This window comes from Dermacentor albipictus, chromosome 5 (assembly GCF_038994185.2).
Source record: "Dermacentor albipictus isolate Rhodes 1998 colony chromosome 5, USDA_Dalb.pri_finalv2, whole genome shotgun sequence".
NCBI lineage: Eukaryota > Metazoa > Arthropoda > Arachnida > Ixodida > Ixodidae > Dermacentor > Dermacentor albipictus.
The window spans coordinates 82,176,642-82,190,905 of NC_091825.1; the positions used below are offsets into that span (position 1 = coordinate 82,176,642).

Genomic DNA, 14,264 nt, shown 5'->3' on the forward strand with positions numbered 1-14,264 from the left:
GGACTTTATATGGAACCTCATGGCAATGCAGACACCAACTGCGGCGATGACGGCGAGAATTCGCCTATAGTGTCCACGTAATTTTCATCGCCACAAAAGATGCCAAATAACGTAAAATATTTTGAATGGAGGAGTCTATGGGGGCGCACTGCCCACTAGACAAAGGCTGGCTGATTGGGGCATAGTGCCTATAACGGAAAATGTCCGAAGAGCAATATCTTTGAAGCAATACCACATGCTATTTCACAATGCCCAGCCTCCAAAATTGAATGACGTCATGCCTGGAAGAACTTGTGCATAAACAGTGCATAAAAATAGAATGAAGAAACTAATCACAACAATAATAAAGATGTTCATATGAAAAAGGCAACACCTCGAAGAAGACAAGTTGAAAATGAGTTGGGATCTATATACAGTCTATATACAATCTATATCTATATAAGCTATATATATATATATATATATATATATATATATATATATATATATATATGTATATATGTGTGTGTGTGTGTGTGTGTGTGTGTGTGTGTGTGTGTTTGTGTGTGTGAAGGGCATAAAGAGTCTAAACACGAGCGCACGCGCGAACACGCCCACACAAATGCGGTCGCACACAATTATCTGAAGCCTTTTGTTAAACGGAGTTGCTGACTACTAGCGAGTACGACGGACGCCTTGAACGCATCGTGGTTTAAAAGGCAGCAGGCCCATACGTACGTAGGGCAATTCGAATTAATTCTACCCGCAAGAAGCGTTTACTTCCTCGTTACCGTGCTGCCGCGGATGCACGATGGCGAGCTTTCTGGTTCTTTCCGTTCGTTGCCCCGCACGGCCGGCGCCGCCGCTGCCGCGGATGCGCGGAGGCGAACGCCATCTGGTGATGGTGCGAAGGACCAAGCGGCGCGCGCGGTGCGCATACTCCGCTGTGATTGGTTGGCCAATTCGGCAAGAGGACATCCAGGTCGCGTAACCCACGGTCACGAAACCCGGCGAGTTTGCAAAGCTCGAAAAGCTTCTCTTTTAAAAACACTTGCGGCGGCTCACAACCAGCCATCGGAAGTCGGAGGCACATCACTCATCTTGACGCCTGGCCAGTACGCGAGTGCCTTCCAGCGGCGAACTTTGCTGGGTGAAGTTTTCCTGATTGATCTGCGTCGCCGGCGAGCGTGAAATATTTGGACGCCGAGGGTCGAGCGTTCGCCGCCGGGCGAAGTTCGTCGCTTTGAAGCTGGTTTTCCGATCCATGATGCCCGGCCTACACAAGGACAATCTGGAGCCCAAGTACACAAGAAAAGAAACAAAGCAAGGGATTAGAAACTACATTATAATGTAACGAGGTTGATCTGACGTGCAGGGAATGATGGGATAAGATAATACCATTTCATAATGAGGTGAATGTCAGGATTGGTATGTTATCAGGTGAATTACCTGTAAACAAGCTATGGGTTTCAATAAAGCTCTCCTCGTATAAGTGTTTCTTAATTTCCCATATTTCCCCTGTTGCAATATTATGATCAAGCATAGGTTCTGCGCAGGACTGCGAATCGATGTTTAAAAGTGAATATTTCCTTGCCCGCCCTTGTGACGTTTATATATCTTCTGCTTATTCCCTCCCCCGTTTCCATGTGGACAAAAGTATCTCTTACCACTCTAAGAGCACAAAATCTCCTGCCTTTCCTGCCTTCGGAGGGAAAACTCATGGACAATATTACAAGCGCGCAAGTTTACTTCCGATGCTTGAGCATGATTTTTGTCCTAGGTAACGGAGTATCCTGAAATATATTCTCACTTTCCAGTGGCACTTTTACTTTTGTGCCATTACGCCTTTCGCCGAATGTCACTTCTCATTCAACTCATTTCATTTTCGGCTTGTTTGACGTCATAAATGAGAAAGTGAGCTTTGTCTTAAAATTACTTTGTCTATCTTAAGCCCAGAAGTGTGCTTAGCACTTTGTCGGCTCGCTCAGCTTCAGCTGGCGGAATAAGTTCGTCCTTGCATGGCCGGTTACTTCTATCGCCAACCGTGCACTTCCCTGGCCGCTCAGTTCTTTCTCAGGTCCTTGAAGACGAAGACGTACCTAATGTCGTCGCGGAAAGGGCCCTCGCTTAAAGCGACAATGATTAGCGAGCTCAGAGTCATTAAGCAATTTTCACCCAGGGGAAGTTCCTCCGTCCAACACTCTCGGCCTCTTGACAGAAAGCGAAAGCCCACAAGCAACTATGTGAGCAAACAGCGATGCCTATCTTGAGCCACTTAGGAAAACGTTAGTGTTTCTTGCGCCAGGAGCTATTCTATCTCCGCAAAGATCGTTTTTTATTGTATGTTACTGAAAAAAATAACTAAGACAACGATATGCCCATATCTTGAGCCACTTAGAAAAAAGGTTATATTGTTGCTTACACCAGGAGTCATTTTCATTGTCTCCGGAAAGATCAGTTTCCTTTTTCCCTTGTTATGGGGCTGAAAATAACAAAGCAATGTTAATCACCATTAGGTAGTCGATGGCCGCGTCGAAAGTCTCATTCGACTGTAATCACCTATGTGAGCAGAAACGATTAGAGAGGTTCTTGGCTTTCGTCGAACACTCTTTCAGGATAAGCCCGTGAGGTAATAATGCTCGGCGGTCAATCCGGGACGCCTCCATTTTGGAGCGAACGTGCTTGATTTTCGCCCAAGGAAGTGTTCTCGCTTAACCCTCGAAATATGAACTCTTAACTGCTTGTCCAGCTGACCACTATTACCGAAGATGAGCTCTCATGGAACATATTTGTGAGCACACAAATAACGACACTATGTAAATGAACGCACATGTGTAATCTATGTGAATAGAATAATCTCTGTAGCGGCTAATTAATTGCTGTGCTATATGCGATGCTTGCAATTATCTCATTGTGATCCTTCGAAATGAGTAATCTCATGCAATGTTTACATTTATATGCAGCGCACAGGGTGCAACTTTAATGTTTTGCAATGTTTATGCACTGTACCGCTTACGAGCTATGTCGAAATGCAAGCAGCAGTTTATAGACGAGGCAACCTAAAGTTTGCCCGCGCGGCACCAGCGCCGAATGCTCCCCTAGCGGACCAATGGAAGTTTGGAGGGTCGTCGCTGCGCTGGCGCGCGCCCGTGTTCTGTACGGCGGGAGCGCTCGTGCGCGTGGTTTTTGCGATGCCGAGTGCGACCTCATCAGCCAGGAAAGGTGGCACGCAATACTGATGTGTTGTTGATTGCCACAGCAGCCTCGAAAACACGAAAGGTCCTACGCCGCCCGTGAAGTTCTACAGATTTCCTGGGAAGTGGGACGATAAGGACAGACGACAAGCATGGATAACTGCAGTGCGCGGCCGAGTCGAGTAAGTCTCATACTTTCGCATTCGCGTGTAATATCTTGAAAGCGGAATAGTCATATGCCTGTTTTTTAGTGCACGGCCGTTTGTTTAGTCGTGTCGCGTTGTTGAATTGTGGTGGCATCCGCCGTTTGTTAGCGGTAAATGCAGGCGTGTTGCGCCGCTAAGCTCTACGACGCGTGCTCGATTCCCAGCCACGGCGGCCGCATTTCGATAGGGGCAAAATGCAAGAACACCCTTGTTACCGTGTGCTTTGATTTTTGTGCACGTTAAAGAACCCCCAGAGCTTAAAATTATTCCTGAGACTCCCCATTACAGCGGGCTTCATATTGATTTCGTGGTTTTGGCACGGTTTTGGCACTTGGAACCTCCGAATTTATTTGATTGCACTGTGCCTTCCCTCGCGATTGGCATGGACGAGCTCAAGAGAGTTATTTCCTTTTTCCAAACGCTGCAACTTAAATTACTAGTTGTGCAGGTAACGAAAGGGGCCGCGCGCTACTTGTGTGTGGTATCAGACCGTATTTAATGCAAGCCGCGGTCGTCGCGTGCGTCGGGAAGCGGCAGATCGGATAGCAACCGCTCGAGACGTGCGCGTTATGTTTGTTGTTTCCCCATGCTTTCTAAGTATCTAAGTGTGCAAGTATCGTAACTTGTAGTGGTAGCACTCTTGTAGAATAATATATGCACACAATCACAGGAACGTTACCTTTGCAAACATATTATTGGGAGTAATTTAATCCCCACAACAAATAGGCACACATACTGTTTCACTCATATGCGATGCAGATGGAAGCGGCGCCAAACAGACCAATGGCAATCACAACAGTCTTCTCAGCAGTCAGCACCACTGGGACATGTGCTTTCCTACTGCAGCGACGCAGCTCTTGAGCAGCGGCAAGACACGTGTGAAACAGACTCCAGAACAAGCCTTTGTGAAGTGACGGAACCATCAAGAAGCAGCCCAATGGATCTGCAGTCACCGAGTAGTATGACAACAGAAGTTTCTGCTGCCAGTGTGACTTATGTTGTAATTGAAATAAAAGTGGCTAAATTTCTGAACATGGTGCGTACCTCTAACTCGACGTCGTCTACGATCTTGTCGGACACCTGTGACACGCACTTGGCTTTCACTATCACATCACCGTCCACAATTAGTTCAACGCCGTACACGTTCGGAAGCAGACGCTCCCCTATCGTGAGGTTGCCGCCACGAAAAAAAAGCTGTCGGCGTCGGCAGCCTTCTTGCAACCGCACGGCAATCTTTGCATGGCTGTTGCGCAAGCAGGCGATCTGCCGCCGTCGAAAACGGAGCGCCGTGAGCACGAGCAGCGAAGAAAAGCGCGGACAACACAATGTTAACAAAGCGGAGACTGCGCCACGGCGCGACCGCCCGACTTGACGCTTCCACATTGGGGGCGCTGTCAAGAGGCGCAGTAGCGCCGCCTGGCCATGGTTTTCTTGTCTATGCGCATGGACACTGAGACGTCAACGCACTGATGACACGTGGACGAGGGCGATGTTCGATGTTTGCCGAGAAAAGAATAGTGAAAGGTTGTGTACGCCGAGAGAAGTGCGACTCGAAAGACAAATGTGAGGTTGACTATCACACGTGCGTTTCATTCTTTCGTTCGTGACCTAATGGAAACTATCGCGCGCACTTCCTCTCGTGTGCACGTGGCGCACGCGTGCACGTGATGCACGCGTCTATTTGCCAAGGCAGCAGCAGCAGAAGCAGCCATAGTCAGCAAAGTCTGGGAGGGCTCCCAAAGAGAGCTTCGCTTTAAAAATTAAAAGCCCAGAGGGTATTAGGGCGACATCCAGGGCATTTTTGTTCAAAACGCAGCCGCCCCAGGCCAGATGCAACCCAAGACAGTAGCATAATGAAATTATTTATGAATTAATGAAATAATTAATTAATGAACATATTTACTGATAGGGCTAGCCCTTAGGCCTGGTATGGGAATGAGTAGCATATAGGGACGGTACTCTACACCTCCTGGTTTAGGCCAGTTTCCAAGTCGAAGGACCATTGCAACCCGAACGGGCCAGGAGCCGTCCAAGCAGGCGAGGCGATCCACTATTCCAGAGAGCGCACCGTACCAGCGTGACGCCGGCGTTCGTCTTTCAACCCGGGGCTGGACCAGAGCAAGTGTCAGACGTTGGGTATCGTTTCCGTGTTGCAGTGGTGGCATTCGGCGGCGCTTGAAGTAATATCCTCGCTGTTTCTGAGCCGGCGGCTCTGTGTCTGCCTCGCCATCAGCATATTACTCTCACTTACTTGCTTCTTTACCTATGTTAGCTATGTTAGATGGATGGATGGATGGCATGCGGGCTTTCGAAAATATTCGCTCGCTATCCGGTCGCAGTGAGTCGTACTTGCTCGATTTGTCGCGCGCGCCCATCGGCATGTTCTATAGGTGATAATTCGGCTGGCTGTAGATTGGCGTATAAAGGACGCAATAAGTGCCATTGTGATTGTCTGCACTACTGTGCTGTCGTTCCTTTGTCCCAAAGGCACGTGCGAGACCCCCACAAGATAGATGCCCCCAATAAGTAAGTGTAATACTACAATATATCTCTTGGTTCTTTCATTAAGACGTCCCCTGAAAAATTTTGCAGGTCTATTAATCCGAGTTCATGAGCTTACACTTCGTTTTCATTTGATGGCCACTTTCCGGGTGATGACTTAATAAATTAAATGAAAGACAATAATTGCCTCCCAATGTTCAATATGTCTTTACCCCTTAATATGCCGAATGGCAAAATTTCTGAGCACGGCATTTTCAACCTTCTGCTGAAACTAGATGTTAAAAAATATCCCCGCCCGGATGATATCCCAGACGCTTTTTTAACGAGATATGCATAATGGTTTGCGAACTACTTGTTTGTATTTTTTTTAATTAGTCTCTGAAAGATGGTGTATTGCCTGATGACTAGAGGACAGCCAGAATGAATTAAGCACTGCGCAAATCCGGTCACTAAAATAATCTAAAAAATTATCGACCCATTTCATTAAAAGGCATTGCCTTTTAATATATATGTACCATCTGTTTTTTAAGTAATTAACGCCTTTCTCTCTCTCTCTCATTAACGTCTACTTCTTGCAAATTTTTTGTGTGCGTAATTTATAAACATCTATAGAGTTGATTTTATTTTGTTGAACAGCACAAAGTACTAAGAAACGCTCAACACGACTTTAGGCGCGGCTATATACTCGACTAACACACAATTAATTAGAATTACGCGCGCTTTCGGAGCCGCAATAAACAAAGTAAAGAACAGACGTTATTTACATGGATTTTGGTAAGGCATTTGACAAATTCTCTCACAGTAAACTACTACATAAATTAGGTTTAGGCATAACAAATCAGAAACTGCTACCATGGGTTAAAGCTTACCTTTCGAATCGCAATCGGTATTTTTCCCTAAACGGCTCTCCCTTAAATCGCGTTGGCGTTGATTTTGATGTTCCTCAGGGGTCCGTGCTTGAGCCTCTGTTGTTTCTGAATTTTATACATAACATCATCATTGATATTAACGTTAATATTAAACTATATGCAGACGACCGCGTGATTTATGAAACAGCTAGTTCAATTGAAGATCAAGTCAGGTTAAACGACAATTCCCCCAAAATCATAACATGGTGTGAGAAGTGGCAGATGGCTATTAATTTTGAAAAAAAAATCAACATCTTTACGCACATAACTCATAGAAGAAACAGTTCCTTATTTTATTACGGAGCAAACATTATTATTTTCCTAGCGGTAACAGAATATAAATGTCTGGGCTTATGGATCACAAATAATCTGTCTTGGACAAAGCACATAGACGTGGTTACAAGTAGAGCGCTATGCAAATTGTTTTTATTGAGAACCTCTTTAAGATTATCCACTCCTGCTGTACGTCTCCTTGCGTATCAGTATATTATATGTCCTACGACTGAGTATGCAGTACCCATTTGGGACCCGTACACAAATACATGGATGGATGGATGGAAAAACTTTATTTTCGTCAGAACGCATGTGCGGACGATTCCGTGCTAGATGGCCATCAGCTCATGGCTGACGGCGACCTGGGTGGCCCACTCCACGGCCCTGGTATGGACGACCGGGTCTGAGCTGGCCAACACGGCCTCCCACTGCTCGAGAGAAGGATCACGCATAATATCCGCCGGTGGCGGCGCTATGCTACAGCTCCATAATATCTGATCATAGGTGGCCAGTTCCTGGCACCATTTGCATTCCGGCTGAACGTCCGGGTAGATTTTGTTTAACACGTATAGGTTATAGAAAGATCTCGTCTGCAATCTTTGCCAGACGCTTTATTGCGCCTTCACCAATTGCTTGTCCGGTGGAGGGTAAATTCTCCACTCAAGTTTGTAATGGTTAGTAATGTCGTGAAAGGACACCAGCCCATCTCTCGTGGACCTCCCTGGAACGTCCGGCTCACCTGCTCGGCTGACGAAACCTCAAGCATTCATGTGAGCCGCCTCGTTCCCAGGTTTCCCAGAGTGGGCCGGTACCCAGACAATTTCCACCTCCGTAGTCCCTCGCCCCGTGGCCCGATTTAGTAATCCTGCCGCTGTGACAGAGATTCTGCCCCTCGCCAAATTTCGGATGGCTGTTTTAGAGTCGCTGAAAATCAGGTCAGCTTCAGTATTACATATAGCTAGCGCTATCGCCGCCTCCTCTGCAGTTTCTGAGGAGCGGGTTTTGACTGATCCAGAGGTGACTAAGCGTCCCCGCCCATCCACCACCGCAACTGCAAATGCGTCCTTGTTCTTATACTCGGCGACATCTACGTAGACCGCCCCGTTGTACTTCCCGTACTTAGCATGTAAAGCTCTGGCCCGTGCCTTCCTACGGTTCTCGTGATGTATCGGATGCATATTTTTAGGTAAAGGTTTTATGTACAAGCCCTTGTGCATTTCTCGCTTCACCTGAATTTTCATGTCCCCAGCTGGAGGATCAACTCCAATGCCGATCCCTTCCAATATATCCCTCCCTACTATTGTTTTGGAAAGTCTACTGAGTTGCATCGCCAAGTGTGCCTCCCGCAGTTATTCCAATGTGTTGTGCACCCCTAATCCCAGCAGCCTTTCGGTGGAAGTATTGTTAGGCAACCCAAGGGCCGCCTTATACGCCTGTCTAATCATAGCCTCCACCTTGCCTTTCTCCGTCGCGTCCATCTTCATATAAGGCGTCGCATACACTATTCTACTGAGCACAAACGCCTGTACCAGCTTACACAAGTCCTTTTCCTTGACGCCTTGTTTACGATTGGCGATTCTCCTGATGAGTCTCACGGTAGCATTGACAGTATTTTTGAGCCTTTCCAAGGCCTCCCTATTCTTCCTGTTAGTCTGCAGATACAGCCCCAGGATCCTGATCGTTTGGACCTCAGCGACCGGTGCACCCCCCACTTTCACCTTCAGCGGCGGTGGCGGCACATAGTGCCTCGCAAGTATCCCTCTTGGTTTATCCCTAAGCACAAAAAGCTCGGACTTGGGCTGAGAGCACGAGAGTCCTGCCTCCCCCGCTAGCTCCTCCACAATATCCACTGCCTGTTGTAAAGTTTCCTCCAATTGTGCGTCGCTTCCCTTTGTTACCCATAGAGTAATGTCATCCGCATAAAATGTATGTTTAAGTCCCGATATCATTGCCAGCCTGGGCGGTATCTTGATCAAGGCGAGATTAAACAAGGACGGCGATAAAACCGACCCTTGTGGTGTCCCCCTGCCCCCCAACGGGAAAGGATCCGATTTAAATTCTCCGACTACAATCTCCGCAGTCCTATCCTCCAGAAATGATCTGATGTATCGGAAGGTTCTACCCCCCGGTCCTATGTCCGATAGGTTCCTTAATATTGCCTCATGGGAGTCATTGTCAAAGGCCTTTGTGAGGTCGAGCCCCAAGATAGCCTTCGTGCCCGTGCCGTACCCAGGATCAACCACGTCCTTTTTGAGCTGTATCATGACGTCCTGCGTTGATAAATTAGCCCTGAAGCCAATCATCATTTTAGGTATCAACTCCTTGTCCTCCACATAACCCTGAAGCCTGTTGAGGACCACATGCTCCATCAATTTGGCCAAGCAGGACGTCAGCGAGATGGGTCGAAGATTCTCAAGAAGTCCCAGTGCCACGAGAAGAAAGGTGAGCTGGCCCTAGGTGGCCTCCCAGAGTGAGACTGCTCGAGAGAAGGAGCTACAAAGGCAGGTGCAGCAGCAGGCTGAGACGATTAAAAAGATGGAAGTCAGGATGGCAGAGATGGAACGCGCGCTTAAAAGCGACAAAGGACAAAGGGTACAGACGCCGGTGGTCCAGGCCCCACTGAAAGCGGCACAGGCGACTGCTTCTCGCGAGAGCGAGAGCACAGCTATGGAGGTGGAGAATCGGGGGAAGCTTAAGAGGCCGCCATCGGCGGATGAGGGAGCTAATGCAAAAAGAGTGGCAGAAACTTCAACGGCGGACACGCCGCAGCCAGTCGTTAAAGTCACTAGTCTTAGGGGGGAAATGTCTGCCCTTGCTGACAGAATAGGAAAACTGGAGGAAAGACAGGATAGGTTGGAAGCTCGGGTCGACAGGATCGAAGCCAGACTAGACAAGATTGAGGAGCGTCTTGACGCCTTCACCAATGACATGCGGGCTTTCCAAACACAGGTTATGGGCATGTTTCAACAGCTCAATGCTACGCTACAGGCTAGATTGCCTCCCGTAGTCGGCCAAGCGCCGATGTTAGTAAACCTAGTGCCTAATCATGGCCCCTCGCCAGCAAATTGAGCTTTGGCAGCGGAACTGCAGGGGCTTCCGTCGCAAGCGGCGGAACCTGCAATTGCACATACAAAATCTGGACAGTAAGCCCGACATTATAGCTTTGCAAGAGGCTAGTGGCTGGGTGAAATTATCGGGATTTAAGGCATTTACACCGCCAGAGATTGATCGGGGGGGTGTATCGAGCGTCTTCACGGCCGTGCTAGTCCATCGCAACGCCACGGCGATTCAGCATACCATAGATAGCAGCAGAGAGGACTACGTCCTGCTAGAGCTTCTGCCCAAAAGAAAGGACGATAAGAGTCTCTTTGTACTTAATGTATATTCTTCTCCTAAAGATAAAGGGCTGGGCTTGCCAGACCTCTTGATAAAGACGCAACGGCTAGCGGCTAGGGCTCAACTCATCGTGGTTGGAGATTTCAACGCGCCTCATCCGGAGTGGGGCTACATCCGAGCCACTCCAAAGGTAAATAGGCTTTGGCGGGTAGCTCAGGACGTACAATGGACAACCTTGAACAACCCGCTAGATCATACGAGGATAGGCAACAGCGTTAGCACAGACACCTCTCCGGACCTCACATTTGTTAAAGGTATTAGGGATGCAAAGTGGGTAAACACGGGACAGCCACTGGGCAGTGATCACTATATCCTTTCCACGGTGTTTAGTGCTGCTAAGCACAAAGACAGGGTAAAAGGAACTAGAGTGACGGATTGGGACAGATTTCGGAAAGTCAGGAAAGACACAGTGAGGGGGGAAATCGAGGACTTGGGAGCCTGGGTTGAGGCGCTCAAGCAGGACGTGAAGGGTACCACAGCAGAGGTTCCGACGGTGGAGGAAGGTTTTACGGCGGACTCTAGACTGTTACACATGTGGGAAGCGCATGCGAGTCTCCTTCGGAGATGGAAGAAACAAAAGCATAATGGGGTCCTCCGTAGGAAGGTGGCCAAGCTAGAACGAGAAATCGAAACCTACACGTTGGACTTGCAGTGCAAACAATGGGGTCAGATTTGTGACAGGATGAATGGGCAATTCGGATGCAAAAAAACATGGCAGTTGTTGAGGCACCTTTTAGATCCGGCGGCAACCAAATCGGCGCAGAAGGGTCAAATGGCTAGGTTAATTCATCAGTATCAAGGCACGACTGGGGAGTTCATTCAAGAACTCCGAAGTCGTTACATAAACGGCGAGGCGGGCGGTTTCTTGCCGAATTACTCGGGAGAGGAAAACCTCGAATTAGATGCGGACTTTACGGTGGCGGAGGTGGAGTTTGCAATGGGGCAGCTTCGTACTACGTCGGCAGCGGGTCCAGATGGGGTTACTAATAAAATGCTGAGGAACCTGGATTTCAAGTCAGTGGGGGCGCTCACGGACTTGATGAACAAATATTGGGCGGCCGGGGAGATCCCGGCAGAGTGGAAGCATGCTAGGATTACATTTATTCCTACACAAATACAAATATCAACGAACTGGAAAGAACACAAAAGAAGGTAGTGCAGTATATTTGTATTTGTAACGGGCCCACTTCAGTTACTGAACTCATCAGACGAAGTGGATTACCTTCAGTTTTCAATAGAAATCGAATTTTTCGACTAAAGTTCTACCAGCTATAGTAAAAGGATATTATAACATATATACATCACATATTGCCACTTAATCCGAAGGGTATGCTATCAGACAACGACATTCTTTTACAATAACACATTTAGTTCCCCGAAATAACTGCTTAAGCACTGCTTTCTTCCCAGAAGAATTGATGAGTGGAGTACGCTTGCCGATGATGATGTGTCCCAAGATTCGCTGTCTTCATTTGAGAAATACAATCATTATTTTTAGCAGTCTTACTTATGTTAGCGTGCGCCTTTTTTTTCTGTTTGCTGATTAGGATTCGTTGCGCGTCCAGTGTTATCTGTCCTTGTTGCGGGTCTTCGGTCTTATTTGGGGTTTGCCGCCGTTTTGCCTCTAAACCTTTGTGTTATTCATCAATTTTCTGCTTTTAACATTTTCTTATATTCATTCACTATATATATTGTTTTTATTTTCGCGTGCTTGTGCCTTTTCATGTAAACAATTCTTGTATGTATTATCACACTTGCTGTAATCTATCTTCGAGATCGCAGTATAAATAAATAAATAAATGAATAAGAGGGTGAACCCGTACAAAAAAAATTCTTGAGAAGGCATTGAAATATTGTTGGTCAATGTTGAGTTTTTTATTGAGGAATTATTGAGAGTATGTTGGAGAATTGTTGGATTGAGTGTTGAGCACTCTTGAATATTGGCCACTGAAATCGAATTGAAACACCATTGGGTACCTCAATGTTGAATAATTGTTAAGTTACCATGGAAAGTCCATTGTGCTTAAACGGCCCGTTTTGTTCGTTTTGTTGAATGGTTGTTGAGTTACCATTGATACTGCATTGAACTAACGTTGTGGTAGTTCTGTTGACCTGTGGTTGAGTTATTATTGCCACAGCATTGAAAAGCATATCGTGCCACAGTTGAGATGCCATTGAGATTTCAGAAGTCGCCATTGAAATATGATTGAAGTTTCGTTGGGCTAGTGTATTTTTATTCATATATTGAAATTGCTTCGCTGTTCACACTTGCATGCCCCGGTGCCTGCTCATAACTTTCCCAAACACAAACAAAATCAAAGGAGAGACTGATCAACTTGAAGTACCTTTATTTACACTAAAGATGTGTGCACGTGAAACATTATTACAGTACATAAGGCACCACTACATCGAACCTGGAGACACAGGCTAGTACCTACAGCGCTCTAGCAGTGTAAATACATCTGAAAAAACCTATACATATGAATCCAATCTAAACGATCATTGTGCTCTTCACTTTCGACTTAAGTTTATGACTAGAAGGCAAAGCGACTCAAAAGGCAGGGCTTAAGCATACCCTTGCAACAACCAACTTTGAACACATGAACACTTGGAGCTGCTTGCATGTGAATACACAAAAGACATCTGAATATGTTACATTAAAATGTTGCGCACACTAACACATCACAGGAAGAGCTACGGCTGACTGTGAGAAGGCAAAATAACCAACTTGAAACGCATGACTTCGCGTAAATATATACAACCTTTAGCACACGTCTTTCACCGTGATTAAAATTTAATGAAGTACCAAAGTAGACTTGCCTGAGCTTTGTCTTCGAGATATATATATTTTCATGTTGCCCAATTATTTTATAAAATAACATCACTCAACTTAGCTATTATTTGACGAGACATCATTTAGAAAGTTGTCGGGCATGATGAACACCTGAATCGTGTTTCTGACAAGCCAGGATTGCTTTCTTCAGAAATAAACTTGTAAAGCTTTTGTGTAATGAAAGCAGCTTATCTCCCTGGTACAAGTCAAGAACAAACAGTACGCCATTTGATTGTTAATTTGGGGTACAGAGGAGTTCGTTTGTGGCATTTCCTCAATTTAGTGAGCTCATTTTCAGGTAATATTTCTGGACTTGCACAAAGCTAATTAAAGCACTTTTTGGGGCCTTTTTTCCTATACCCAGCAACTAAGTGCTACCTCAGTCAATAAAGAGATAAGGAAAGGCTAATACCTTGAACGATAAGAGAAAAAATAATTATTTAGCACAGAAAATTGGTAGTAACACATGGCTAACACAATTCCCAACAGCCAAATAAATGGTCACCTGCACTTTCAGTATCAAGCACCCCAGAAATAGTCTTACAGTATGAGAAAAGGTTCCAATGACTCGACAGCCCGATTGCTGAGACAGTGAAAAACGCAAATAAACCATATACGAAACACCAATTACCTCAATTTCACAGATAAAATGTTATTAAAATAGCACCAGAATTTTGCTGCATAAAATATATAAAGGTTGCATAAAAATTGGGACAAAGCAGTAACTGAAAGACAAAGGGAGCTACAGCGCACCCATGTTGAAAAAGATTACAAGGAAAATGATATATATGTATATTTAAGTTTACAATTTTCGCTCCAACAAATAGAAAAAGAACGCATGCACTTAGAGCATAAAAAGGTTCATGTGCCTGGAGAATGCAGCGCAGTAAAAAGAAGCGTCATGAGAACCGAAAAACAGATCTTACTACGAATGCTTGCAACCTACAATCAGGCATGTGCCATGTCATGCCTT

General features: G+C 46.1%; 2 long non-coding RNA genes across 2 annotated transcripts in view; one reads left to right on the top strand and one right to left on the bottom strand.

The window, feature by feature from the left end:
• Window positions 1–927: 927 nt before the first annotated feature.
• LOC139060511 (uncharacterized) overlaps window positions 928–14,264 on the bottom strand; it is a 59,525-nt gene continuing 46,188 nt past the window's right edge. The window contains exons 3-4 of the long non-coding RNA XR_011514882.1: window positions 2,402–2,461; window positions 928–1,270 (exon numbers count right to left, since the gene is read on the bottom strand). This is a non-coding gene — a long non-coding RNA (uncharacterized lncRNA). The remainder of the gene's footprint in view (window positions 1,271–2,401; window positions 2,462–14,264) is intronic.
• On the top strand, window positions 3,038–4,411 carry LOC139060508 (uncharacterized). The gene is made up of 2 exons (XR_011514878.1): window positions 3,038–3,355; window positions 4,139–4,411. It is a non-coding gene; the product is annotated as an uncharacterized lncRNA (long non-coding RNA).